This window comes from Lampris incognitus, chromosome 17 (genome assembly GCF_029633865.1).
Source record: "Lampris incognitus isolate fLamInc1 chromosome 17, fLamInc1.hap2, whole genome shotgun sequence".
Lineage (NCBI taxonomy): Eukaryota > Metazoa > Chordata > Actinopteri > Lampriformes > Lampridae > Lampris > Lampris incognitus.
The window spans coordinates 19806559-19834438 of record NC_079227.1 but is presented as its reverse complement, the minus strand read 5'-3'; the positions used below and the strand labels follow the sequence as shown (position 1 = coordinate 19834438).

The 27880-nt window shown below is 46.9% G+C and overlaps 1 pseudogene; it reads left to right on the top strand.

Moving 5' to 3' along the window:
- The first annotated feature begins 1854 nt into the window (after positions 1-1854).
- Positions 1855-27880, top strand: LOC130127144 (microfibril-associated glycoprotein 4-like; annotated as a pseudogene).

The window sequence follows — 27880 nt, the reverse complement described above, 5'->3', positions numbered from 1 at the left end:
TTGGCAGAGGGTAGAGGATGACTGGACACCAGGCACCATGACATCACACATCCATCCTCACAACCATCAACTATGAAAGTTACTCTGTTGGACTCTCAAATTCTCAGATGAAATGGGCAAGCTGTGCAACTGGGTACTCTTATCAGTAGGGGTGTAAATCACAAGTTTCAACACAATATTATATCGATTCTTTGGACAAAGGTGCGATATCTGCTGATATCACAGTCTGGCACAATATGATTACAATTGTATTGTATTCCAGGCCCTGCGATCCACATGAGGCGATATTATATGCACCCTTTTTTTTTTTAAAGTTCCCGCCTTTTCTCCCCAATTGTATCCGGCCAATTACCCTACTCTTCCGATCCGTCCCGGTCGCTATTCCACCCCCTCTGCCAATCCGGGGAGGGCTGCAGACTACCACATGCCTCCTCCAATACATGTGGTGTCACCAGCCGCTTCTTTTCACCTGACAGTGAGGAGTTTCACCAGGGGGACATAGCGCATAGGAGGATCACGCCATTCCTCCCAGTTCCCCCTCCCCCCTGACCAGGCGCCCCGAATGACCAGAGGAGGCACTAGTGCAGTGACCAGGACACATACCCCATGCGGCTTCCCACCCACAGACACGGCCAATTGTGTCTGTAGGGACGCCCAACCAAGTCGGAGGTAACACGGGGATTCGAACCACCAATCTCCTTGTTGGTAGGCAACGGAATAGACCGCTATGCTACCCGGATGCCCCATCATATGCCCATTTAACACATCAGTTACATTTATATCAACTCGCAAAAAGCAACTAAAATATGATTTGACAATTTTATTACTGAGCTCTTCAGGACACTTAAATGGAAAACAATCTATTCTTTACCTATGAGTTAACTTAAAGAACCCTGATGACCTTTCAATTATGCACATAAACTATGCACATCTCTGTGTCATCATCTTGGATTTACAAGGTTCTGTCTGTGTGCTCAGTGGTTTAGAGATATCGAGCTTTAAAATGTTCACATCCTAAACGTATGTTAAAGACGATGATATGGATTGATGTTTTCCATTTTATCAACAATATTGGATCGTTGATCATTGAATGGATACATCAATCCAGATCGATGGATCGTTACACCCCTACATATTAGGTGCGATTGCTTCATACCATGCCTGAGTACGACTGCCCCCCCTCCACCACTCCCCCGCTGCTCAGCTTCACATTAGTAATCTTCTGTACCTAAGTACACTACACTTGCCTTTCTACACACATGAGATCGGCACGTGCTGCGTGCATACGCAGATTTTGGAGGAGACAGGCGATGTTGAGAAATGCCTTCATAGCATAGCAGTCCACTTCCGTGTTTTGGTACAGTTGTTTTCACAGCTGATGTGAACCGTATCCAAGTTCACATGAACCATGCCCGGGTACGGTACACAGTGTTCACACATATCAAACGAACTGGACTTTGGGGTCAAGTATACTCACTGGGGTCCGAGCCCGGGTTCCTAGTGTGAGATGTATGCAAAAACATTGACTGTACGATTCATTCTGACCTTTTATCATAGATATTTTACTCAACTTCATCACATTGCTTAAGCATAAAAACCACGAAAGGCAAACAAACTAAGCAAAGTACAATTTAACGGCGCCTCTATCTATCCTCTCACTGGTCCATCTTCATAAAGAATAATGCAGGACAAAACGGATTTAGCATACAATATATTATATAATACCATGCAACGATGAAACGTGTGAGAGGGAATGACATGCAAATGATGCCATGAGCTGAATTCGAATTTATGATGTAAGAGATTAATTGCGTGTTCCTTCATCTCAGCAACTAAGATAAACCCCTTTACAACATGATGTGCAAAGTGGCTTGCAGCTACAAGCCTGCGGCAATCCAGAGAGTACAGGGGAATAAGACAATGGTAAGAGTACCATCTGAGCTCTTTTTTGTTTGTTTAGTACATCACACTCTTTTTTTGTGTGGATTTTCCCCCCTTTTTCTCCCCAATTGTATCCGGCCAATTACCCCACTCTTCTGAGCCGTCCCGGTCGCTGCTCCACCCTCTCTGCCAAATCCGGAGAGGGCTGCAGACTACCACATGCCTCTTCCGATACATGTGGAGTTGCCAGCTGCTTCTTTTCACCTGACAGTGAGGAGTTTCGCCAGTTGGTTTGGAGACAGTGGCACTGACGAAAAGACAGGAGGCGGAGCTGGAGGTGGCAGAGTTAAAGATGCTAAGATTTTCACTGGGAGTGACGAAGAAGGACAGGATTAGGAATGGATATATTAGAGGGACCGCTCAAGTTGGATGGTTTGGAGACAAAGCAAGAGAGGCAAGATTGAGATGGCTTGGACATGTGTGGAGGAGAGATGCTGGGTATATTAGGAGAAGGATCTGAATATGGAGCTGCCAGGGAAGAGGAAAAGAGGAAGGCCAAAGAGGAGGTTTATGGATATGGTGAGGGAGGACATGCAGGTGGCTGGTGTGACAGAGGAAGATGCAGAAGACAGGAAGAAATGGAAACGGATGATCCGCTGTTGCGACCCCTAATGGGAGCAGCCGAAAGTAGTAGTAGTGAGGAGTTTCGCCAGGGGGATGTAGCACGTGGGGGAGGATCATGATATTCCCGCCAGTTCCCCCTCCCCCCTGAACAGGAGCCCCGACCAACCAGAGGAGGCGCTAGTGCAGTGACCAGGACACATACCCACGTCCGCCTTCTCACCTGCAGACACAGCCAATTGTGTCTGTAGGGACGCCCGTCCAAGCCGGAGGCAACACGGGGATGTGAACCAGGATCACCGTGTTGGTAGGCAAGGAATAGACGGCTATGCTACCTGGGCGCCCTGGTACATGACACTCCTGGAGACATCTGTCACTCCGGGCATTCAGACAAATAGTCCATTAGAGTCACAATGGCAGCATAAACTTGATATCAATGAAGCTGTATCTTTGCAGAAATTAAAATAAGCTTGTCCGACCACAACTAGCCACAGCCTTCAAATTTACATGCTCGCTAGTCATAATGCTTATCACAGGATGTAAATAACAATAAATTAGCACGTGCAAAGCTCTCAATAACCTTTTGGCCTGAACACTGGTCAGCTGGTTGGAACTAAAACACAATATCTGGTCTTAGGGATTTGTAAATGACGTGGTAAACTCTAAGTGGAAAGGAGCAGAAAGAGCAAAAGAGTACAGTAGGAGAAAACCTACGAAAACTTGCAGTCTATGTGTTGCTATCAGGAGACTTGAGGGCCAATTCTCACATGAGTAGTGCTACAGTGCAAGACTCGGTTTTAGTTTGGTTCCGTGGGCTGAGCAGAATCACTGATATGCAGAATTATTTCGAGTTTTCAATATCTTCATGAATCATCCAAAACAGAGACAGAGAGATGAAGAGGGAGCCATCCATCCATCCATTATCCAAGCCGCTTAAATCAATGGGGGTCGTGGGGATGCTGGAGCTTATCCCAGCAGTCATTGGGCGGCAGGTGGGGAGACACCCTGGGCAGGCTGTCAGGCAATCACAGGGCCCACACACAAACACACACACACACACACACACACACACACACACACACACACACACACACACACACACACACACACACACACACACACACACACACACACACACACACACACACACACATTCATACCTAGGGACAATTTAGTACGGCCAATTCACCTGACCTACATGTCTTTGGACTGTGGGAGGAAACCGAAGCACCCGGAGGAAATCCACTCAGACACGGGGAGAACATGCAAACTCCACACAGAGGACGACCCAGGATGACCCACTAAGGTTGGACTACCCCGGGGCTCGAACCCAAGACCTTCTTGCTGTGAGGCGACCACGCTAACCACTGCACCATCGTGCCGCGAAGAGGAAGACATACTTATTATTTACTAATATTTCTTTAGGTCCTGTTGGAGAAAGCTGTTGAGTGACAATGTACCCACACAGTCATATATATATATATATATATATATATATATATGTGTGTGTGTGTGTGTGTGTGTGTGTATGTATGTATGTATGTATGTATATATATATATATGTGTGTGTATATATATATATGTATATATATATATATATATATATATATATATGTATGTATATGTATATATATATATATGTATGTGTGTATATATATATATATACACTACCGTTCAAAAGTTTGGGGTCACATTGAAATGTCCATATTTTTGAAGGAAAAGCACTGTACTTTTCAATGAAGATAACTTTAAACTAGTCTTAACTTTAAAGAAATACACTCTATACATTGCTAATGTGGTAAATGACTATTCTAGCTGCAAATGTCTGGTTTTTGGTGTAATATCTACATAGGTGTATAGAGGCCCATTTCAAGCAACTATCACTCCAGTGTTCTAATGGTACAATGTGGTTGCTCATTGGCTCAGAAGGCTAATTGATGATTAGAAAACCCTTGTGCAATCATGTTCACACATCTGAAAACAGTTTAGCTCGTTACAGAAGCTACAAAACTGACCTTCCTTTGAGCAGATTGAGTTTCTGGAGCATCACATTTGTGGGGTCAATTAAACGCTCAAAATGGCCAGAAAAAGAGAACTTTCATCTGAAACTCGACAGTCTATTCTTGTTCTTAGAAATGAAGGCTATTCCATGCGAGAAATTGCTAAGAAATTGAAGATTTCCTACACCGGTGTGTACTACTCCCTTCAGAGGACAGCACAAACAGGCTCTAACCAGAGTAGAAAAAGAAGTGGGAGGCCGCGTTGCACAACTGAGCAAGAAGATAAGTACATTAGAGTCTCTAGTTTGAGAAACAGACGCCTCACAGGTCCCCAACTGGCATCTTCATTAAATAGTACCCGCAAAACACCAGTGTCAACATCTACAGTGAAGAGGCGGCTGCGGGATTCTGGGCTTCAGGGCAGAGTGGCAAAGAAAAAGCCATATCTGAGACTGACCAATAAAAGAAAAAGATTAAGATGGGCAAAAGAACACAGACATTGGACAGAGGAAGACTGGAAAAAAGTGTTGTGGACGGATGAATCCAAGTTTGAGGTGTTTGGATCACAAAGAAGAACGTTTGTGAGACGCAGAACAAATGAAAAGATGCTGGAAGAATGCCTGACGCCATCTGTTAAGCATGGTGGAGGTAATGTGATGGTCTGGGGTTGCTTTGGTGCTGGTAAGGTGGGAGATTTGTACAGGGTAAAAGGGATTCTGAATAAGGAAGGCTATCACTCCATTTTGCAACGCCATGCCATACCCAGTGGACAGCGCTTGATTGGAGCCAATTTCATCCTACAACAGGACAATGACCCTAAACACACCTCCAAATTGTGCAAGAACTATTTAGAGCAGAAGCAGGCAGCTGGTATTCTATCGGTAATGGAGTGACCAGCGCAGTCACCAGATCTGAACCCCATTGAGCTGTTGTGGGAGCAGCTTGACCGTATGGTACGCAAGAAGTGCCCATCCAACCAATCCAACTTGTGGGAGCTGCTTCTGGAAGCGTGGGGTGCAATTTCTCCAGATTACCTCAACAAATTAACAGCTAGAATGCCAAAGGTCTGCAATGCTGTAATTGCTGCAAATGGAGGATTCTTTGACGAAAGCAAAGTTTGATGTAAAAAAAATCTTATTTCAAATACAAATCATTATTTCTAACCTTGTCAATGTCTTGACTCTATTTTCTATTCATTTCACAACATATGGTGGTGAATAAGTGTGACTTTTCATGGAAAACACAAAATTGTTTGGGTGACCCCAAACTTTTAACGGTAGTGTGTATATATATATATATATATATATATATATATATATATATATATATATATACACACACACACACGCACGCATGAACGTGGACAGAAATAGAAGCGGGCCACATGGCATCGGAATGCTACTGATAAGAGCCAAAGTCGAAAATCTGAACGTGGGTAATTTATCGCGACGTAGAGGATTCATACAAAAGGCATTCCCATTTCAATCAGGCTTCTTAAACAGTCCTGCGCCTGCTGTGACACATGTAATAGTGTTGCAAAGGATCTCAAAAGCAGCTTCCTTCAGAGATAAATCTATGTAGTTAATTCATTAAACACAAATCAACTGGGTTATTGGAGTAGCACTGCATGTCTTGGTTGGTTTTGTCTGTTCAACAGGAGCTTGCATCCCAGCTTACCACAGAGACACCTCAAAACAAATACAACCGTCTTCAGGACAGCACATACAAACCATGTAAAACAAGGAACAGAAAGCATCTGAATAAATATGAGTCTGAAGTTGTGGTATTGTGTGTGTGAATCTACTGGAATCCTAACTTTGGTGGTTCAGTGATATCAACAATAAATCAAAGCAAGCAAGACAATCCAAGTCACACAGGAAGGCATTACTCTGAACGTTCGCCGACATCTTCCATGTTCGAGAGCCTTCGGTATGTGTTGCATGTGTTGATGAGGACAGCAAGTGTGAGCCAACACTTTATGCGGGGTCAGGACGTCAATCACATCCATGACAATTACAACAACTAGCCCGGCGCCTGTGTTATATGATGCAGAAACCTGAGGAGTGTGTGTGTTTTGTATATTTGTTGTTGTTGTGCACATTAATTTTCTACATTTATACTTTTAAGATTGTTTTGATTTTGTTGTCATTTTATGCAAAGCACATTGTGTTGCCTATGTATGAAATGTGCAATATCAATAAAGTCTTTTGTTGTTGTACAGCAACCCCTGCTAATATTTGCTCATCCTACGCTTATGCTTCTGGAAAGCCAAAACTTTACACATGGCACCTTCAAGGAAATGACCCTTGTTGTCTTTTTCCAACACATCGTTGTCTGAGCCAACTGAGAGGGAATCAGCTACAACCCAAGACTGGATATGAAGGGCTGCATAGGAATGGAATGGCACGCCACCTCTTGTAGCCCATTCTGCCTGGGATCAAGTTTTACAACCTGACCTTATCACACAAACACACACACACACACACACACACACATGCATACACACATGCACGCGCGCGTGCGCGCACACACACACACACACACACACACACACACCCACATGCACATGCACGCACACACACAGGTGATCTATTGGCGGGGTACATTACATAAGACCACATGAAAAGCGAAAAAAATATATATTGTTACGTGGAAGTATTTCAAAAACTGGATCGCAGATTTGACTGACATTTTATCTGACACTTTCTTAATTGTCCATGTGACAAATCTGGTATTCTAGGCAGGTTAAAACAAAACAAGGGCTGAAAACTACTAACAAATTACCATTTGATCCAGCACTGCTGACAACTTTGCTTAGAGACTGGATTGGGCATTTTCATTCAGATGTAAACTACTATTCGGCCGCCCCACTATGTTTATGGTATCACATCGATCATGCCTTCCTCAATGTAAGCATCAGCGTGGGTTTTATTTGCGACCATGCCTCTGGTAGTGTCGAACAAGGCACCTTGGGTGAGTCTGAGACAGACATGCAGTCATTCCCATGCTCAGTGCACCACTATTTCTGTGTGCTCATTACATTTGTAGCTAGCTATACCCACCAGAAAGCAAGCATACACAATTATGTGTAGGATATGGAGTCTGGGGATGATTACATATGTTACAAAGGGATTTTCACTGAATTCAAGCTAGACCCAATTAGGATCTGTATGGCGTTTCACACTGTATGAATATTTGTCTTCCAAAATTTACTCAGTTCTTTTGTTTCTGCAGCCTGATATTCAACTGAATCGGCTTTGAGGACATGTTTTTTTGTTTTTTGTTTTGCATTTTATTCAGATTTCTTCAACAAGATGTTTCACAATAATATAATAACACACTATCCTAACTGGGAGCTGGCCAGTAAAACCAGTGAGTTTAACTGTGGGACACTGAGCGGCTCCACTGGTGCAGATGGGGATTGAGTGTCACTCTTACAGGCAACGTGTTATAATTGTTGAGGCAGGGCCACCGTTCCTTACTGACATTCCTATAGCAGATTTTCTACCAGACATGTCATGCGGTCGTTTTTTTGTAAACCAAAATGTTCTTCGAGGGAATACATTTTTGAGCCATGAAGTAAATAAATCTGATTTAAGTGATTGATAGATAGATAGATAGATAGATAGATAGATAGATAGATAGATAGATAGATAGATAGATAGATAGATAGATAGATAGATAGATAGATAGATAGATAGATAGATAGATAGATAGATAGATAGACAGACAGACAGACAGATAAATAGATAGATACTATCTTTTCTAGCCCTATCAAAAGCTCACTGGATGTTTTGATGGAGTGGTTCAGAAAATGTATTGGAATAGTTTTTTTTGTCCTCCATATATGTTGTTTTTTTTCCTTTCTCTCACACTTCTTTGCTTATCTATAACCCTTTCCCACACTTTTTATCTATCATACCACATACAGCACACATACTCATGAGCATGCACCAATATCCAAGGTCAGCTGCCTCATTTCACATCATCTACTCATAAACAATACACAGTTGTGTCGATTAAGAAATGTATCATTCGAATGCACTAGTTCATGCAAACATAAATTAGGGCTAAAATTCACAAATTCGGGCACTAACAAACACATGCACATGCGCACCTTCACACAGACAGACACACACACAGACAGAGACACACACACACACACTGCAGCAGAGTGGTGCAGTCGTGCAAGGTGGCTAGAGCTAACCGTCCCATCAACAACTCCCCACTCTGCCACATCACCCCGGCAATGTCCCATCTCTGGACCCTCGATGTGCTGGTGCTAATCACGCCACCTCACTAAATCCTATTGACAAACGCCATAAAACCTTTGCTCTTGTTAGCGTCCAAGGAGCAGCCAAGGTGCTGGAGAGAGGTCAGTCCGTTTTTACAGTGAATTTGCTGAATAAAAGACTTAACCGCACTTACATCAGCCAGATAGTCTGCTGCTTCCTCCACTGCCATGTTTCTGAGCCTGCAAGCTGAAAGGGTGAAACCCGAGCACACAATTAATGTAGCTACCCCCTAGCCTGGAGCTGGGGACTTGGGAGAGAGACAGAGAGAGCGAGAGAGAGAGAGAGAGCGAGAGAGAGCGAGAGAAGGGTGTATGAGAACGAGAGATAATGTGAGAGAGTGAGAGTGAGAGAGCAAGAGAAAGGGGGGAAACAGAGGGAGCAGAGAGAGAGAGAGAGAGAGAGAGAGATAGTATGACATGAAAGGGGGAGAAAGAAATCAAGACAGAGAATTAGTGAGAGAGAGAGAGAGAGAGAGAGAGAGAGAGAGAGAGAGAGAGAGAGAGAGAGAGAGAGAGAGAGAGAGAGAGAGAGAGAGAGAGAGAGAGAAAGAGAGAAAGACTAGGGGCATTATGTCACAGCTAAAAATACCTGGCTTGAAGAGAGAGTGTACCCAGAGCACAGAGGGGGGGTTAACAAAAAGACTTCCGCCACTAATCTCAAACCAAACCTCACTGGAAAAACGAGGGATGAGAGGACAATAAACTGCTGTGTGTGTGTGTGTGTGTGTGTGTGTGTGTGTGTGTGTGTGTGTGTATACCTTGGCACTCAATTTCCAACTCAGAAGGCACTAAAAGACAAAACTTCAATCTAAATCCAATGTATTGGAGTGTGTGAGTCATTTGTTTACTCCAGAGAAAAATACGACTCACTGCAATGCAGATGGAACAAAACAAAAATCCAATGCCCATTAAGTTAAACCTGATTCCTCAGTCTAAAGTGAGTGACAGTCAAATGAGGTAAAGTAAAAAAAAAAAAACTTTCGTACAGTTGTGGCCAATCTGCTCCACAGTCGGGGTAGCCCAGTGCAGGGGCACGAACAGCGATGGAAAGTGAAGGCACAACAGCCAGTTCATTAAACCCACAAAGACTAAAATCAGCAGAGATTAAAACCACTGAAACAAAGACTAAAACCAGACTAGAGGTCTTGTTGGGGAGAGAGAGCTATGCACTTCAGCTCTCTCCCAGTCTGTGGTGCGTCTCTGGCGGAGGCGAAGCCGCGTTTTCGAGAGAGGTTAAAATGCGGCTGCTAACTCCAGACACATACGACCACAACCCCACTCACCACCACAGCACTGCCAAAGAAAATCATCTTTTCTCTCAACATGAAAAAATATAGTTGTAGCAAATTTACAGTGGGGGAAGTTACCCTTTGTTGTCTGCGATGAACAGGTTCATCTATACTTGATTTAAGATTGAACAACATCCCTACTTGTATGTATGGGAGGAAAGGGTTCTCTGCCACGCATATGGAAAGAGACCCTCTATCCAAAAAGCATAGTTAGGGGACGTTTGTGCTGACTTACCCTATGAGAATCAGCCATCTCCTAGTTTTTCCATGTTGGGCAAGAGAAAGCATGGTATACAAAGAGCTCACTTCACCTAAAATAGACACCCAACAGGATCTGATGCCTCAAAGCTCTCCACACACATCTAACCTTACACAAAGGAGCCTGTGGGTACACGTGGATGGTTGAATACAAGTGCACTACATACAAATACTGTACACACACACACACACACACACACACACACACACACACTCTCTCACACATGCGCAGACCTACACACACACACACACACACACACAAAGACCAGAGTCTGTGCCTATGCACATTTCATTGTCCTCTAGCTTATCATGTTGTTTCTCTCTGCATAACAGCGCCAGGTAGCCAGTGCACTAAGCCAGTTCAACACACACACACACACACACACACACACACACACACACACACACACACACACACACACACACACACACACACACACACACACACACACACAGACATACACACAGTCCAGCTAGGCAGAAAAATAAATAGTCAGTGACATGTAACCAACACAGACCCACACCCACACAAAAAGTGAAGTCAGCCTAATAAGTTGAACATTTGACAGTATCTCAGCTTTCCCCCATTAAAATCGGCCATGGCCAATAAAAAAAATCTAAAATAATCTAAAAGATCCAAATAAATAAAACGAATTAGAAGTGAATGTACAAAATGGAAAAATATATTCAAAATCTATGATGAGTTGGGGCGTCCAGGTGGCATGGTGGTCTGTTTCGTTGTCTACCAACACAGGGATCGGCGGTTTGAAACCCCGTGTTACCTCCAACTTGGTCGTGTCTGCAGGTGGGGAGCCGGATGTGGGTATGTGTCCTGGTTGCTGCACTAGCGCCCCTTCTGGTCAGTCGGGGCGTCTGTTCGGGGCGGGGGGACTGGGGGGAATAGCGTGATCCTCCCATGCGCTACGTCCCCCTGGCGAAACTCCTCACAGTCAGGTGAAAAGAAGCGGCTGGCGACTCCTAATGTATCGGAGGAAGCATGTGGTAGTCTGCAGCCTTCCCCAGATCGGTAGAGGGGGTGGAGCAGCAACCGGGATGGCTCGGAAGAGTGGGGTGACTGGCCGGATAGAGAAAAACGGGGGGGGGGGGGGGGTCTATGATGAGTAACTTTATATTGAACTATATTAGGAATATACCGATTTTCAGTTTTTGACTGCTGATACTACTACTACTACTACTACTTTCGGCTGCTCCCATTAGGGGTTGCCACAGCGGATCTGATTAAATGAATCTTTAAGTATTGGCCGATACAGAGTACCAATCCATTACTTTTGCCGAATACTGCAGACTTAGACCATTAGTTTGGGATCAATGGGCAAAATATTTGAGATGGAATCCGTTTTTTTCCACCATTATAGAAATACAGGACTTCCATGTTCCAAAAGTGGAATAAATTATGCATTGTTATCAGATTTTAGTCTTAGATAAAATCCTCCATACTGATATTGCATTTTAGCCTGGTATCAGTCCAAAAACCTATCCCCATATTGTTAACTGCATTTCTAAACTATATTTATTATATTTTAGTACAAAGCTAAGACACATTAAGCTCATGGGACACTGATTGATTTACTACATATACATCCAAATGTTCTGTAACAGACAGCTCTTGCTTTTGGTGTGGGGGGGGTCACTCAAAGAAAACAAAACAAAAAAGAAGAAACAAGATTGAATTAATGTTGCCTTTCTGTTCAAATGGAATCATATTGCATTCTCAATTCTCTCCACTTGACTCTGTTGACCTGTCTGTCTGCCCATACAGTTTATTCACTGCATAATGGAAGCCTGAACTGAAACCGGTGACCCAACACTGGTTTCATATGCAAATTACTGTGACCATTAATTAAAGCTACAATGGCCACGTGTACTATTCATTTTCGGTCGCTATGCCACTGTATTGTTTATATGGGTGGGGATTCCTGCAAGGATGAAATGTTTCTCCCAATGAACGTTGTGTCCAGATGAACTGATTCAACGTTCTGTGGTTTTCTTACCTGGATTATTGAGCATGCATCAAGACATAAATAAAAGTAACTTAAAATTGTCCATATAGGAGGTGCATATGTTTACCAAAGTTAAAAATCTTTATAACGTCTACTTGGTTAATTCTGATATAATTTCTAACAAAGCTTGCAAACAGCAAAAACTTGCGGAATAATTTAAGTAACGTTGGCCTCAGTTGCCAGATATGGAGCCCAAGAACGGTCTATTGATTTGTGTTTTTTTTGTTTGTTTTTTTTTTGGCAAGGTGGGGGTGGGGGGTTCAATTTTGTGATTTTTTTTTAACAAAACAAGGACTAAATCGAGGTATTCATGTGAAACAGATACAGTTGGGTTTAAATACAAAATCCAATTTCGTGCTTACAGCTCTGTAATTAGCCAAGCAACACCATTTCTACATCACGTTTCATGATTGGCGTTGCGTTTGACTATCTTGGCCCAGTCGCAGCACGTACACATGGATGACAGCAGCTCTCCTGTTCCCACCTCACATTCCCTTGCTAGTCGAGAGCACGACTGGACAAGACGCGGACACTGACTCCTTATTTCCGAGGTTCCGCAGCGAAACGTCAATGTCATGATTTAAGAACGACATGGGCATGATTTGATATTTTGTGAGCAGGATTGGACTAATACGCGGGCACTAGTTATAAAGCGTGTGCTCCAATTATGTTTTTTTTTTCTTAATTTCTTGCTCAATTTGGCCGCTCTCTTCATCCGTAGCTGATGAAGAGTCAGGATATGTCCTCTCCTCATGACTTCCAGGTGACCATTCATTCTAAAATACTTGGACAACCAGTAATATAGAGTGATGGTGAGTAGCAACCACAAAAACCCCTTACTGAAACCTCCTACATGGTCTTACATACTGAAACCTCCTACATGGCTTTACATACATATGTAATGTCAATTTTTACTGCGTTTTTCTCCAGCTCATAGTTGTGTTCGCGGTGCTGTTGTCAATGGCAGTCTGATTTACCTGTGCACTGCAGTGGCATCTAGGCTCAGGCAATGATGGAGTCTCCACAATCTAACCAGCAGGACCCAATTTTCCCATTCAGGTCTACTGTGACATAAACAAGGTTAACACGAATGGTGCTGACAATTGGACGGTAAGTGGTGGTAAACAGACATAAGACAAGCACCATTGGATAAAAGAAACAATTCAATTACTTGAGCCAAAGTGTAGACACACCTGGTCAAATGGGACTCAACTACAAGTGAAAGTTATTCATTCCATTGGAGTGCTTCGACTTAAGAGGCTATCACAGGCTCTGGATACCTCAATTTTAAAGCAAGAATGAAAGTCGCTGTACTTGTTATTGACAGTGACAGGAGGCATTTCAGTGCTGGGGGAATGGGCCATCCTTCCTCGGAGGCCAGCCTTTTTAAATACATGCAACTGAACTAAAAAAAAAACAAATCACTCACAGTTGAAAGCCACTTTATTTGACATTGTGTTCTTACAATGAATTTGTTCTCTGCATTTAACCCATCCTATTGTATAGGAGTAGTGGGCAGCTGCAGCGCCCAGGAACCAACTCCAGCTCTTCTTTCCATTGCCTTGGTCAGGGGCACAGGCAGGAGTATTAACCCTAACATGCATGTCTTTTTGTTGGTGGGAGGAAACTGGAACACCCGGAGACACGGCGGAGAACATGCAAACTCCACACGGAAAGGAACTGGAACAGCCTGGGGTTCAAACCCAGGACCTTCTTGCTGTGAGGCAACAGTGCTAACCACTGGGCCACTGTTCCGTTTTTATGTGGAAAAGAGTCAACAAGTGATCTTTCAAAATGAAACAGACTGTATTTGTTTTCAAATTCAACACAAACTGTTTGCACACCAACAAAAATGTCTAATGAACATATATTTATTCGCTGTCCTGTAAACAGGCAGCACAATTTATAATGGGGGAAAAATCTAAACTATACAGGTGTACCTCAAAAAATTAAAATATCATGGAAAAGTTCGATATTTCTGTGAAAATTTTATATATTCTAGACTCACACAGTCCTGAGAAGAGCTCTAATCAGCTAATTAACTCAAAACACCTACAAAGGCTTCCTGAGCCTTAAATCTCTCAGTCTGGTTCAGTACACACAACCACAATCGTGGGGAAGACTGCTGAGTTGACAGTTGTCCAGAAGACAGTCATTGACACCCTCCACAAGGAGGGTAAGCCACAGAAGGTCATTGCTGAAAGGGCTGGCTGTTCGCAGAGTGCTGTATCAAAGCATATCCATGGAAAGTTGACTGGAAGGGAAAAGTATGGTAGGAAAAGATGCACAAGCAATAGGGATGACCACAGCCTTGAGAGGATTGTGAAGCAAGGCCGATTCAAGAACTTGGGGGAGCTTCACAAGGAGCGGACTGAGGCTGGAGTCAGTGCATCAAGAGCCACCACGCACAGACGTGCCCAGGAACTGGGCTGCAAGTGTCGCATTTCTAGTGTCAAGCCACTCCTGAACCAGAGACAACGTCAGAAGCGTCTTACCTGGGCTAAGGAGAAGAAGAACTGGACTGTTGGTCAGTGGTCCAAAGTCATCTTTTCAGATGAAAGTAAATGTTGTATTTCATTTGGAAATCAAGGTCCGAGAGTCTGGAGGAAGAGTGGAGAGGCACAGAATCCAAGTTGCTTGAAGTCCAGTATGAAGTTTCCACAGTCAGTGATGATTTGGGGTGCCATGTCATCTGCTGGTGTTGGTCCACTGTGTTTTATCAAGCCCAGAGTCAATGCAGCCATCTACCAGGAGATTTTAGAGCACTTCATGTTTCTGTCTGCTGACAAGCTTTTATGGAGATGCTGATTTCATTTTCCAGCAAGACTTGGCACCTGCCCACAGTGCCGAAACTACTAGTAACTGGTTTAATTACCATGGTATTACGGGGCTTAATTGGCCAGCCAACTCGCCTGACCTGAACTCCATAGAGAATCTATGGGGTATTGTCAGGAGGAAGATGAGAGACACCAGACCCAACAATGCAGATGAGCTGAAGGCCGCTATCAAAGCAACCTGGGCTTCCATAACACCTCAGCAGTGCCACAGGCTGATTGCCTGCATGCTACACCGCATTGATGCAGTAATTCAAGCAAAAGGAGCCCCGACCAAGTGTTGAGTGCATAAATGAACATAATTTTCAGAAGGTTGACATTTCTGTATTATAAATCCTTTTTTTGATTGGTCTTATGTAATATTCTAATATTTTGAGACACTGGATTTTTTATTTTCATGAGCTGTAAGCCGTAATCATCAAGATTAAAACAAAAAAGGTTAGACATATTTCACTTTATGTGTAATGAATCTAGAATTATATGAAAGTTTCACTTTTTGAATTAAATTATGGAAAATAACGAACTTTTCCACAATATTCTGATTTTTTTAGATTCATCTGTAGCTCCCTCTGGCATGATACGCAGGCACCACGAGGCGTCCTATTGCTGCATAATTCATCAAATGTTAAGCGAGTCATTCCGAAGATTTGGATCCACAGGACCTCTGTAAAATCATTGCGGACAATGACCTCCCATAAATCGCTGATATTGTGGCCGCTGCCAGGTGTAAGGGGTTTGCATCACATGCCCTTGCCACCTTCAATTAACGTTAGACCTCGTATTCAGGCGAATTAGTAGGAAATTGTATCTTCGCGCGTGCCCTGTGATGGACTGGCAACCTGTCCAGGGTTTTCTCCTCACCTGCCGCCCAATGACCGCTGGGATATGCTCCAGCATCCCCGCTACCCTGAGAGCAGGATAAGCGGCTTGGATAATGGATGGATGGCTATAATTAACAGTCTAATACCTGGAATGATCTCTTCTTTCTTCTTCTCACTTTCTCGCTATCAACATCGCTGACCCTTTCTTTTTGTCTCTCATCTATTTTTAAAAATGTCATTCAAAGGAGAAAAGATGGCGCGGTCAACTTTTACAGGAAATGAGATCAGTATGAAGGTGGCTTTGGCAACGCTGCTGGAGGATACTGGTTGGGTAAGATGGCATTACATATTCGTTCTACATCCAGAGATCATGATAGATTTTTTTCCTATATTGTATGAGCTATACTCCCAGGGTTCAAATTAGATAGCCGCTTTCAGGGGAGCCCTATTTTCCGGTGCACTACTCCGCGTGTGACGTGCACGCGCATACATGGACGTGCGCGGTCCATTGCAGGGTTACTGGGGAAAGTATTTTACTGTTACGTCATACAGGTAATACTGTCAGTAACATTTCACTTCATACCGAGAAAATCTAGTCATGTGGATAACACAAAGAGACAGAATAACAATTCACCACTACAATGTTTTTATATCAAGCAAAAATAAAATAAAATAAAATAAAATAAATCCACACAGGAATTGGCCAAAGGTTTGCGCTACACTTCTGAACAGACCAGACCTAGGTTACATCAGTGACAACATCGGAACATGCCCACAGCATAAACGTAACCCGCAAACGCCTACTGCAAAGCAAAACATCCCGGAGGCAACGTCCCTGTGATAATACACCATAATACACTACCCATCACACTTTTTTTCCAACACATTGCAAAAATAGAACTGAAATAAAATGACAAGCAATACCACACTAGATACAGCATATAGGATGCAGGTGCATACAGCACACAGGCCACACATTGCTTATTTTATAGGCTGGCTAGCCTTTCCTACATCACGCAAGTCAATCTGATAACAAACACGCACAGTGTGGCTTGATACATTTAATGAAATTGAAGCGTTTTAATTAGATTATTATTATTCCGATATTTTTGATATGTATATAGTTAGTATATCAAAGACTAAGGAGCGCGCGTTTAGCCCCTCTCAGATCGTCCATGAGTGAGTGACGACAATAGCGGCAGTTGAGCGGCGCCGTGGGGAAAAACAGAATAGACCAGTTTGCATCGCAGTTAGGGAACAGAATCACATAACAATCATAACAAAAAACGTCAACAGTAAATAAGACTAGGCTAGTCCTCACAAACGCACAGCTCAAGCAAGTAATTCCCTGATTCTTACCTTAAATCAGAAGCGACCACAGGCTAACTTGTTAGCTAGCCAACGCAGCGGAGTTCACGCAGCGACGTAATGTGAGCGCGCCCCCACGCATGGATGGCCGCAGCGGGACCACGCACAGCATTATGTTGATTATAGTGGAGACAAATGTTCGGAAATTGGAATTATTCATTTCAGGAACCTTAATGTACAGAAAAATAAAACTCTATAACCTGTGACATAAAAATGGGCGATGTTGCTCAGCTCTCCCTAAAAGTAGATTTTCAGGGGCGCTCATGTCCTTTTCCGGGGAGCCGCCCCCCTCAACTCCCCTGTAATTCCAACCCAGCATAATCCTATGAGCTATTGGCTTTAAACTCAGTACGAGAGTTGTCTTTTAACCAGTCTTGTCTTTGTGTTTTTATTGTGTTTTATGGTTTTTGCTTTTTTTAATTGTACAGCACTTTGGTCAGCTGTTGTTGTTTTTAAATGTGCTTTTCAAATAAATTTGATTGATTTTTACTGTCACTAGCCTTGTATATGTATTGTTGGTAATTCAAACCTTTCAGCCCATCCCTAAACTCCCAATAATGACCATTTCATTTGAATGTGATGAAATTAGACAGTTTAATAATGTATGTGAACTGCATGTCTACTGATGTGAAATTCTACAGTACTTTGCATGTATAGAACATTTTTGTTACAGTGTAAGTATTTTATCAAGTCTTTGTATAGTTAATTGAATCAGTACACAAAATAATCTAGACATCTTCTCTAATAATAAAAAAGCAGTATTTATATAAAGTTTTCAGTTATGGAGCCGTTCCCTTCCCACATTTCTATATTGTAGTCATGCTGACTAAATCGTTGTGAGGCTAGGAGGTTAGCTGCCTATAAAAAAGTAAAATTGGATAGCCCACCCCAACACATTTGGGTTAAAACAAAAAAGACCCCCCCCCCAATTTTTAGGGTTCCCTGAGACAGCGCTTCCAGCATCTTACCCAGGGAGCATAAGGTGATCCCAGGGTTGCCAACTCTCACACTCTGTCTCACGCCCTCGTAACACCAAGGCAAATCTCGCGTTAAAACACCGTGACAGCAAGAGAGATTTACAGACGAATGAAAAGGTCTTTCTGCTATAGTAATGGTCTTAAAGTCTTTCTGGTATAGTAATAGTCTAAACGTCTTTCTGGTGTAGTAATGGTCTCAACGTCTTTCTGGTGTAGTAATGGTCTTAAAGTCTCCCTGATATAGTAATGGTCTCAACGTCTTTCTGGTGTAGTAATGGTCTCACCGTCTTCCTGGTATAGTAATGGTCTCAACGTCTTTCTGGTATAGTAATGGTCTCAACGTCTTTCTGGTATAGTAATGATGTAAACATCTTTCTGGTGTAGTAAAGGTCTCAACGTCTATCTGGTATAGTAATGGTCTCAACGTCTTTCTGGTGTAGTAATGGTCTCAACGTCTTTCTGGTATAGTAATGGTCTCAACGTCTCTCAGGTATAGTAATGGTCTCAACGTCTTTCTGGTGTAGTAATGGTCTTAACGTATTTCTGGTGTAGTAATGGTCTTAAAGTCTTCCTGGTATAGTAATGGTCTCAACGTCTTTCTGGTATAGTAATGGTCTCAACGTCTTCCTGGTCTAGTAATGGTCTCAACGTCTCTCAGGTATAGTAATGGTCTCAACGTCTTTCTGGTGTAGTAATGGTCTTAAAGTCTTTCTGGTGTAGTAATGGTCTTAAAGTCTCCCTGGTATAGTAATGGTCTCAACGTCTTTCTGGTGTAGTAATGGTCTTGTTATGCTCGCGCACCAGAACCTGACCCGTGTGGCGAAACCCAAGACAGACAGACACGAGATGACTTCAAAAGCCACAAAGGGAGGTTTTATTGTGGGAGGGAAATGTATGGTGAAAAAAGGCGTTCTGTTAGTGGGATGTGTGAATAAACTATGTGTGGTATCCCGTGGTTTGCGTGAATAACTATGTGTGAGTGTTTTTAGCCAATGTGTGGTGCGGTATGTAAATGACCAGGAGGTGTTGAAAAAATGTGCGTGCACCTGGCGAGAAAGTCCAGTCCGTGATCCAAGAGGGGTTGTCCGAGAAAGTCCAGGTCCGAGATCCGGGAAGTCGAGTCCGAAAGGAGGGGTCCAGATAGAGGGACAAGGGGGGAGATCGCAGGAGAGGTCCGGGGAGAAAAGTGAAGGTCGCTGGGGACGAGGGAGGCGTGGAAATCGCGGAGGGAGAGTCGCAGGGTTCAGTACGTCGAAGCACTGAGACACGTTCTGGGAGGCTTCTTGTAGAAGGCTGCCTGATTGCCACAGGTGTGCCTGATGGATGATGGCAAACACCTTGTGCAGTGCAGCGCTCGTCTCCTCAGAGCGCGAACCGAGCGCTCGGATGTTTCCGGCACGTCCGAGCTGGGGGAGTGGCTTGAACGTGCCGGGGAGGCAGCTCGGGGCGGTGTAAGCACAACAGGACCCCCCCTCCTACGGGAGACACCGGGCGACCGTCCGATGGCGTTGGGGTGGGCCCGATAGAACTCCTCCAGGAGTGCAGGGTCGGCCAGGTAGGACCGGGGAACCCAGCTGCGGTCCTCGGGCCCATAGCCAACCCAGTCCACCAGGTATTGGTACCCACGCCCCCGGCGGCGTACGGCGAGCAGCTGGTCGACATCCCAGACCATGTCACCAACGTCGAGGACCCTGGGGGGTGGAGGAGCTTGGACAGGGGGAGACAGGGGGCTGGTGGCTACCGGTTTGAGGCGCGAGACATGGAAGACGGGATGGATCTTGAGTGAGGTAGGGAGATGGAGACGCACCGCCGAAGGGTTGACGATGCGGTCGATGGTGTAGGGACCGACGTAGCGGGGAGCCAGCTTCCGGTTGAGGGTAGGGAGGGGCAGGTCCCGGGCCAGGAGCCATACTCTCTGGCCAGGTCGATAAGCTGGGGCCGGCACTCTCCGCCGGTTGGCGCTGCGCCGGGCCCGCTCTGTAGCTCGCAACATAGCGGCCCGGGCGGTCTTCCAAACGCGCCGACATCGGCGGAGATGGGCCCTCGTGGACGGGACCGCCACCTCCAACTCCTGATGGGGGAACAGAGGGGGTTGATAGCCCAGGGAACACTCGAAGGGGGACAAACCGGTAGCCGAACTCTCCATGGAGTTGAGCGAGTACTCCACCCAGGGCAGGTACTTGCTCCAGGAGGCGGGGTTGCTGGTGGTAACGCAACGCAAAGCCGCCTCCAGGGCTTGATTGGCCCGCTCTGCCTGCCCATTGGTCTGGGGGTGATACCCGGAGGAGAGGCTGACCGTGGCCCCAATCCCCTTACAGAAGGCCTGCCATACCTTCGAAGTGAACTGGGGACCACGGTCAGAGACAATGTCCAGGGGAATCCCATGAGGTCGGACGACGTGGGAGACGAGAAGGTCCGCCGTCTCGGCTGCAGAGGGGAGTTTGGTGAGGGCAACAAAATGGACGGCCTTGGAAAACCGGTCGACAATGGTCAGAATGGTGTCATTGCCTTAAGACACGGGGAGGCCAGTTACGAAGTCCAAGGCAATGTGGGACCAAGGTCGGCCGGGGACAGGGAGGGGGCGCAGGAGACCTGCTGGAGGGCGATGGAGAGCCTTGCTGCGGGCGCAGGTGGTGCAGGCTGCCACAAACTCTCTGGTGTTTGCCTCCATGGTGGGCCACCAGAAACCCCTGTGGATGAAGGCCGCCGTTGGGTAGACACCGGGGTGGCAGGCAAGATGGCTGGAGTGGCCCCACTCCAGCACCTGGGGCCGGACAGAGGGAGGCACAAATAGCCGGTTCCGGGGTCCATTGCCTGGGTCGGGATGGGCGCGCTGGGCCCTTCTCACCACTGATTCGATGGCCCAGGTGACGGCACCCACCACCCGGGCCGGGGGAAGGATGGTGTCTGGGGCGTCAGGGGACCCCTCGGGAAACAGACGGGAGAGGGCGTCTGCCCTGACGTTCTTGGTGCCCGGGCGGTAGGTGAGGGTGAAGTCGAACCGGCTGAAGAAGAGAGCCCAGCGCGCCCGCCTGGGGTTGAGCCGCTTAGCCGTCCGTACGTAGGTCAGGTTTTTGTGATCGGACCATACGATGAACGGCTGCCCTGCTCCCTCCAGCCAGTGTCTCCACTCCTCTAGGGCGGCGTGGACGGCCAGCAACTCCCTGTTGCCGATGTCATAATTCTTCTCCGCAGGACTGAAACGCCGGGAGAAGACGCACGGGTGGATCTTCTGGTCCTCCTCCGACCGCTGGGAGAGGACGGCTCCGATGCCCGTGTCCGATGCGTCCACCTCCACGATGAACTGTCTGCACGGGTCCGGGTGGGCGAGCACCGGAGCCGTTGTGAACAGCCTCTTCAGGGCCAAGAAGGCGGCTTCCGCCTCCGAGGTCCAGGAGAAGGGGCGGAGGTTGGAGGTGAGTGCAGTGAGGGGGGCGGCCACACGGCTGAACCCCCTGATGAAGCGCCGGTAGAAGTTTGCAAACCCCAGGAAGCGCTGGAGTTGCGTCCTGTTGGTGGGCCGTGCCCACTCCTCCACCGCTCGGGTCTTCCTGGGGTCAGTGCGGACGAGCCCCTTCTCCACGATGTGGCCAAGGAACTCCACGGAGGCGGAGTGGAACACGCACTTCTCGGCTTTCACGAAGAGCCTGTTCTCCAGCAGCCGTTGGAGGACCAGGCGGACATGCTGGTGGTGTTCCTCCTCAGTCCTGGAGAACACGAGTACGTCATCCAGGTACACCACCGCGAACGTGTTCAGCATGTCCCGGAGCACGTCGTTGACCAATGCCTGGAAGACGGCCGGGGCGTTGGTGAGGCCGAAGGGCATAACGAGGTACTCGAAATGCCCTAGGTGGGTGTTGAAGGCCGTCTTCCATTCATCCCCTTCCCGGATGCGCACCAGGTGGTACGCGCTGCGCAGGTCCAGCTTCGTGAACACCGTGGCGTGAGTGAGTGGCTCGAACGTGGAACTCATAAGGGGGAGTGGATATTTATCTTTCACCGTGATATTATTTAACATTCGATAATCTATGCAAGGCCTCAGGCTGCCCTCCTTCTTTGCCACAAAAAAGAAGCCCGCCGCCACCGGGGAAGACGAGGGCCTTATGATTCCCGAGGCCAGGGACTCTGATATAATTGCGCATAGCCTCCTTCTCTGGGACAGAGAGGTTATACAACCGACCGGTGGGAAGGGCGGCCCCGGGAAAGAGATCTATGGCACAATCATAGGGACGGTGAGGGGGGAGGGAAAGTGCACTCTCTTTACTAAATACAGGGGCTAAATCGTGATAAATGGAGGGAACACCAGTGAGATCCATGGGAGGAGGCACGGGTCTGAGGCCGCTGGACGGGGAGTGGGCGGAGCGAAGGCAGTTGGCATGACACGCAACGCTCCAACCCAAAATCCGCCCAGTAGACCAAGAGATGTAGGGATCGTGCCGTTCCAACCACGGTCTTCCTAACACCAGGGGCGCGCAAAACCAAGAAACGGATAGCTTCCACGTGGTTACCCGAAAGAGTGAGGGTGAGGGAAGCAGTGCTGTGTGTGATTTTACCAAGTGAACGACCATCTAGGGCTTGGGCTGTGAGGGGTGTGTCTAGGGGGACGAGTGGAATGCCGGCCTGCCGGGCCAGTGAGGTGTCCATCAAACACTCGTCCGCCCCCGAATCCAGGAGTGCACCAACAGACAGTGAGCGGTTACCCCAGGTGAGAGTGACCGGAAAAAGGTGGTTGTGCTCCTTCTTGGGCTGGGGCTGAGGAAGGGTCGTCAGGCTCACTAGGACACCCCTCACTAGTGAGCCGGGTCTTTTAGGCGAGTCGGGCAGGCCTTGATATAGTGGCCCGACCTCCCGCAGTAGAGGTGGCCATGCATCCTCTGCTCCCTAACTTCCAGCGGGAGCCGTGACCGACCCAACTGCATGGGCTCCTCCTCCGGCCTGGATCCAGAAGCCACCCAGGGTTGCGAGGGGGAGTGTGAGGGTGGAGAAAGCCCACGGGACGCTGACCCAGGGAAGGCACCTGTAGGACGGACGGGGGTTGGTCTATGGGAGGGGCCAGCGCGCGGGGCGCGTTCCTGGCGCCGCTCCCGCAGCCGTTCGTCCATCTGGAGGGCGAGGGTGACGAGCTCGTTGAAGGAGGCAGGGCGGTCCCGAACGATGAGATCTTTGATGGGCTCGCTCAGCCCCCTCCTGTACGCGCTCTTGAGCGCAGTGTCATCCCACCCACTGTCTGCCGCGAGTATCCTTACCTCCAGGGAATAATCTGCCACCGACCTGGCTCCCTGTTGGATGGAATGGAGGCGGCCGGCAGCGTCCTGCCCGTCAGCTGGGTGGTTGAACACCAGATTGAACTCGCGGCGGAAGGCACCATAGTCCGAGGCGAGCTGCTCGGTATGGCCTACCGCCGCTATGGCCCAGCTGAGGGCCTTGCCGGTGAGGAGGGACATGACAAGGGCTACCTTGGTTTCTCCTGTCCTATACCTAGCTGGCTGGTGTTTGAACAGGAGCTCACACTGACCAAGGAAACCCCTGCACAGCTCGAACTCCCCACCGAAGGCCTTGGGGCAGGGGAGGTTAGGCTCGCACCGGGGGTCCAGTGGGGGTTGACTCGGAGGGGGAACGTCGGGACCAGGAACGGGGAAACCGGAGGCCGAGCTGGGGGCAGAGACCGAGGGCAGGGCAGGGTGGTCGCTCATCCTGGAGACCGCTGTGGAGAGTGCAGCGATCTGCGCGGTGAGGGCATCTAACGCGCTCGTCGCGGCCTGGGAGCCGGACTGAAGATCGCTGATCTCTCCGGTGACACGGGTGAAGGCAGTAGTAAGCTCTGAGCTGAGAGAGGCAAGTTGGCAACTGTGACTTCTTACTACTGCCTCTAGGGGGACGGAGCTCTGGGGCGTCACAGGGACCGTCCGCTCCTTGGGTTTGCCTGGGTCCATAATGGCTTCGACGTTCTGTTATGCTCGCGCACCAGAACCTGACCCGTGTGGCGAAATCCAAGAGAGACAGACAGACACGAGATGACTTCAAAAGCCACAAAGGGAGGTTTTATTGTGGGAGGGAAATGTATGGTGAAAAAAGGCGTTCTGTTAGTGGGATGTGTGAATAAACTATGTGTGGTGTCCCGTGGTTTGCGTGAATAACTATGTGTGAGTGTTTTTAGCCAATGTGTGGTGCGGTATGTAAATGACCAGGAGGTGTTGAAAAAATGTGCGTGCACCTGACGAGAAAGTCCAGTCCGTGATCCAAGAGGGGTTGTCCGAGAAAGTCCAGGTCCGAGATCCGGGAAGTCGAGTCCGAAAGGAGGGGTCCAGATAGAGGGACAAGGGGGGAGATCGCAGGAGAGGTCCGGGGAGAAACGTGAAGGTCGCTGGGGACGGGGGAGCCGTGGAAATCGCGGAGGGAGAGTCGCAGGGTTCAGTACGTCGAAGCACTGAGAGACGTTCTGGGAGGCTTCTTGTAGAAGGCTGCCTGATTGCCACAGGTGTGCCTGATGGATGATGGCAAACACCTGGTGCAGTGCAGCGCTCGTCTCCTCAGAGCGCGAACCGAGCGCTCGGATGTTTCCGGCACGTCCGAGCTGGGGGAGTGGCTTGAACGTGCCGGGGAGGCAGCTCGGGGCGGTGTAAGCACAACAGGTCTCACCATCCTCCTGATATAGTAGTGGTCTCAACGTCTTTCTGGTATAGTAATGGTCTCAACGTCGTTCTGGTGTAGTAATGGTCTCAACATCTTTCTGGTGTAGTAATGGTCTCACCATCTTCCTGGTATAGTAGTGGTCTCAACGTCTTTCTGGTATAGTAATGGTCTCAACATCTTCTTGGTATAGTAATGGTCTCAACGTCTTTCTGGTATAGTAATGGTCTCAACGTCGTTCTGGTATAGTAATGGTCTCAACGTCTTTCTGGTGTAGTAATGGTCTCACCATCTTCCTGGTATAGTAGTGGTCTCAACGTCTTTCTGGTATAGTAATGGTCTCAACGTCTTTCTGGTATAGTAATAGTCTCAACGTCGTTCTGGTGTAGTAATGGTCTTAAAGTCTTCCTGGTCTAGTAATGGTCTCAGCGTCTTTCTGGTGTAGTAATGGCTAAACCAAGCGAATTACTTTGACTCTAGAAGACAAATGAGTATTCGAAAACTGGGTCTTTTATGTGGGTGTTTTCATGGCGATGCATCTTAATTGGATCTTAATCTTAATCTTTAACGCTTTGGGTGTCTAGAAAAGTGCTATATAAATGTAATGATTATTATTATTAATCTTGATTGGTGTGTGATGTTCATTTCCGTGTATAATAAATGCTCTGTGAACAGTCAGCTAGCTTGTTAGCTGTCCTACGTTAAGTGCGCTGCAGAGAGAAGAATGAAAGCAATGAATGAAAAATCTCACTCCCGCCAGGTTACCAAAGTTGGCAACTCTGGTGATCCTTGTGTTTGATAGCTTTGTGGCAACTATGCATAACAATCCAAATGTGCCAATGAGATTTATGAATTAAATCATAACTCTCATTCCCTTCCCAGGCCAGGATGGTCACGCCACTTTGGGGATTTGAAATCCTATTCCTTAATTTCCCAGGGATGCTCATGTTCTCATATTGTCTACCTTCCAGGCCTGGAGACTATGGACTTGCTGACAACAGTCCAGGAGCTCTGAGCTGAGGGTGGACATGGAGGACTCGGAGGGCCACAAGGTCTTTGCCCACTACTCTTCCTTCTCTGTGGGTCCAGAGGCTGACGGATACAAGTTAAGCCTGGGGAGTTTCATAAAAGGAGCGGCAAGTGGGGCACTTCTCCAGCATATTTATCCTTTTATACAACTATAAGGGTATTTTAGGAAGATTATCTACTTATTGAAAGGCAATCATAATTGGTCTGTTCAAGACAGAAATCTTCAGAAAGTGCCAACTTTTTTTCTTACTGTAGTCTTAACTACTTATATTTATATTCTATAAATTCAGTTTTATACAGTAATAACAGCGGTTCTGATGAAGCCGACGAAACCACATCATCTGCGAAGATGATGTGGTTTCGTCGGCTTCATCAGAATGCGATCTCCAGCGTGCACTGGGGCAGTTTGCAGCTGAGTGTGAAATGGCTGGGATGAGAGTCAGCATCTCCATGTCTGAGGCCATAGTTTTCTACCGGAAAATGGTGGATTGCTCCCTCCGGGTTGGGGATGAGTTGTTGCCTCAAGTGAAGGAGTCAAGTATCTCGGGGTCTTGTTCACGAGTGAGGGTAGGATGGAGCGGGAGATTGACAGGCAGATTGGTGCAGCATCAGCAGTAATGTGGACGTTGTACCGGACCGTTGTGGTGAAGAGGGAGCTGAGCTGGGAGGCAAAGCTCTCAATTTACCTGTCAGTCTTCATTCCAACCCTCACCTATGGTCACGAGCTTTGGGTAGTGACCAAAAGGGTGAGATCACGGATACAAGCGGCTGAAATGAGTTTCCTCCGTAGGGTGTCTGGGCTCAGCCTTAGAGATAGGGTGAGGAGCTCGGACATCCGGAGGGAGCTTGGAGTGGAGCTGCTGCTCCTTCGCATTGAAAGGAGCCAGTTGAGGTGGTTCGGGCATCTGATTAGGATGCCTACTGGGCGCCTTCCTTTGGAGGTTTACCAGGCACGGCCAACTGGGAGGAGACCCTGGGGTAGATCCAGAACTCGCTGGAGGGACCACATGTCCAATCTGGCCTGGGAACACTTTGGGATCCCCCAGGAGGAGCTGGAGGGCGTTGCTGGGGAGAGGGACATCTGGAGTGCCCTACTTAGCTTGCTGCCGCCGCGACCTGACCCCAGAGAAGCGGCTGATGATGAATGAATGAATGAATAACAGCGGTAACTACAATGACATGAGATTTGGCATTACAGTAAAAACAGTCATTGTGCACTTCCCCACAAACCCACCAGTGAAACAATAGCTTTTTTTATTATGGGAATTAAAGGGTCCATCATCCAGCCTTGGGTTAAAAATGACATTTCATCTCAAAGGAACAAACTAAGAAGGATATTAGGGGAAAATATCAAATGTACTACTTCCCACTGTAAATTCAGCTTTTGAATTTGTATGAGTTATCTTTTAGCTAGTGAAACAGAAATAAAGTAAAATATTTCATCAGTAAATGCATTTCTGAATTTTACTACACAGAATCTTTATGTGCTCTGATGAGCAGTGCTACCTCAGTCCATCAGGAGACTGTTCGAAAACAAAATGCCCTTCAGTAAGAAAAGAAAACTGACAGTATGTTTGTATTTCCACCACGCTGAACAGATATAATGTGTAACCCCTTGCATTTTTCTTTAATCAAGCAGGAGACTTGCTGACAATTCACAGCGAACACAAATTCACCACTATAGTCAGGGACAACAATGACCACCGTGAAAACTGGGCCAAGCGGTGCTATGGAGGATTCTGGTTTGCAAAATGTTATCATGCCAATCCCAATGGGGTCTACATCTGGGGTCCCATAAACTATGAGACTATGGTGCAGTGGAAAACCTCCAAAGGTTTTACTTGCCCCCTGAAATGA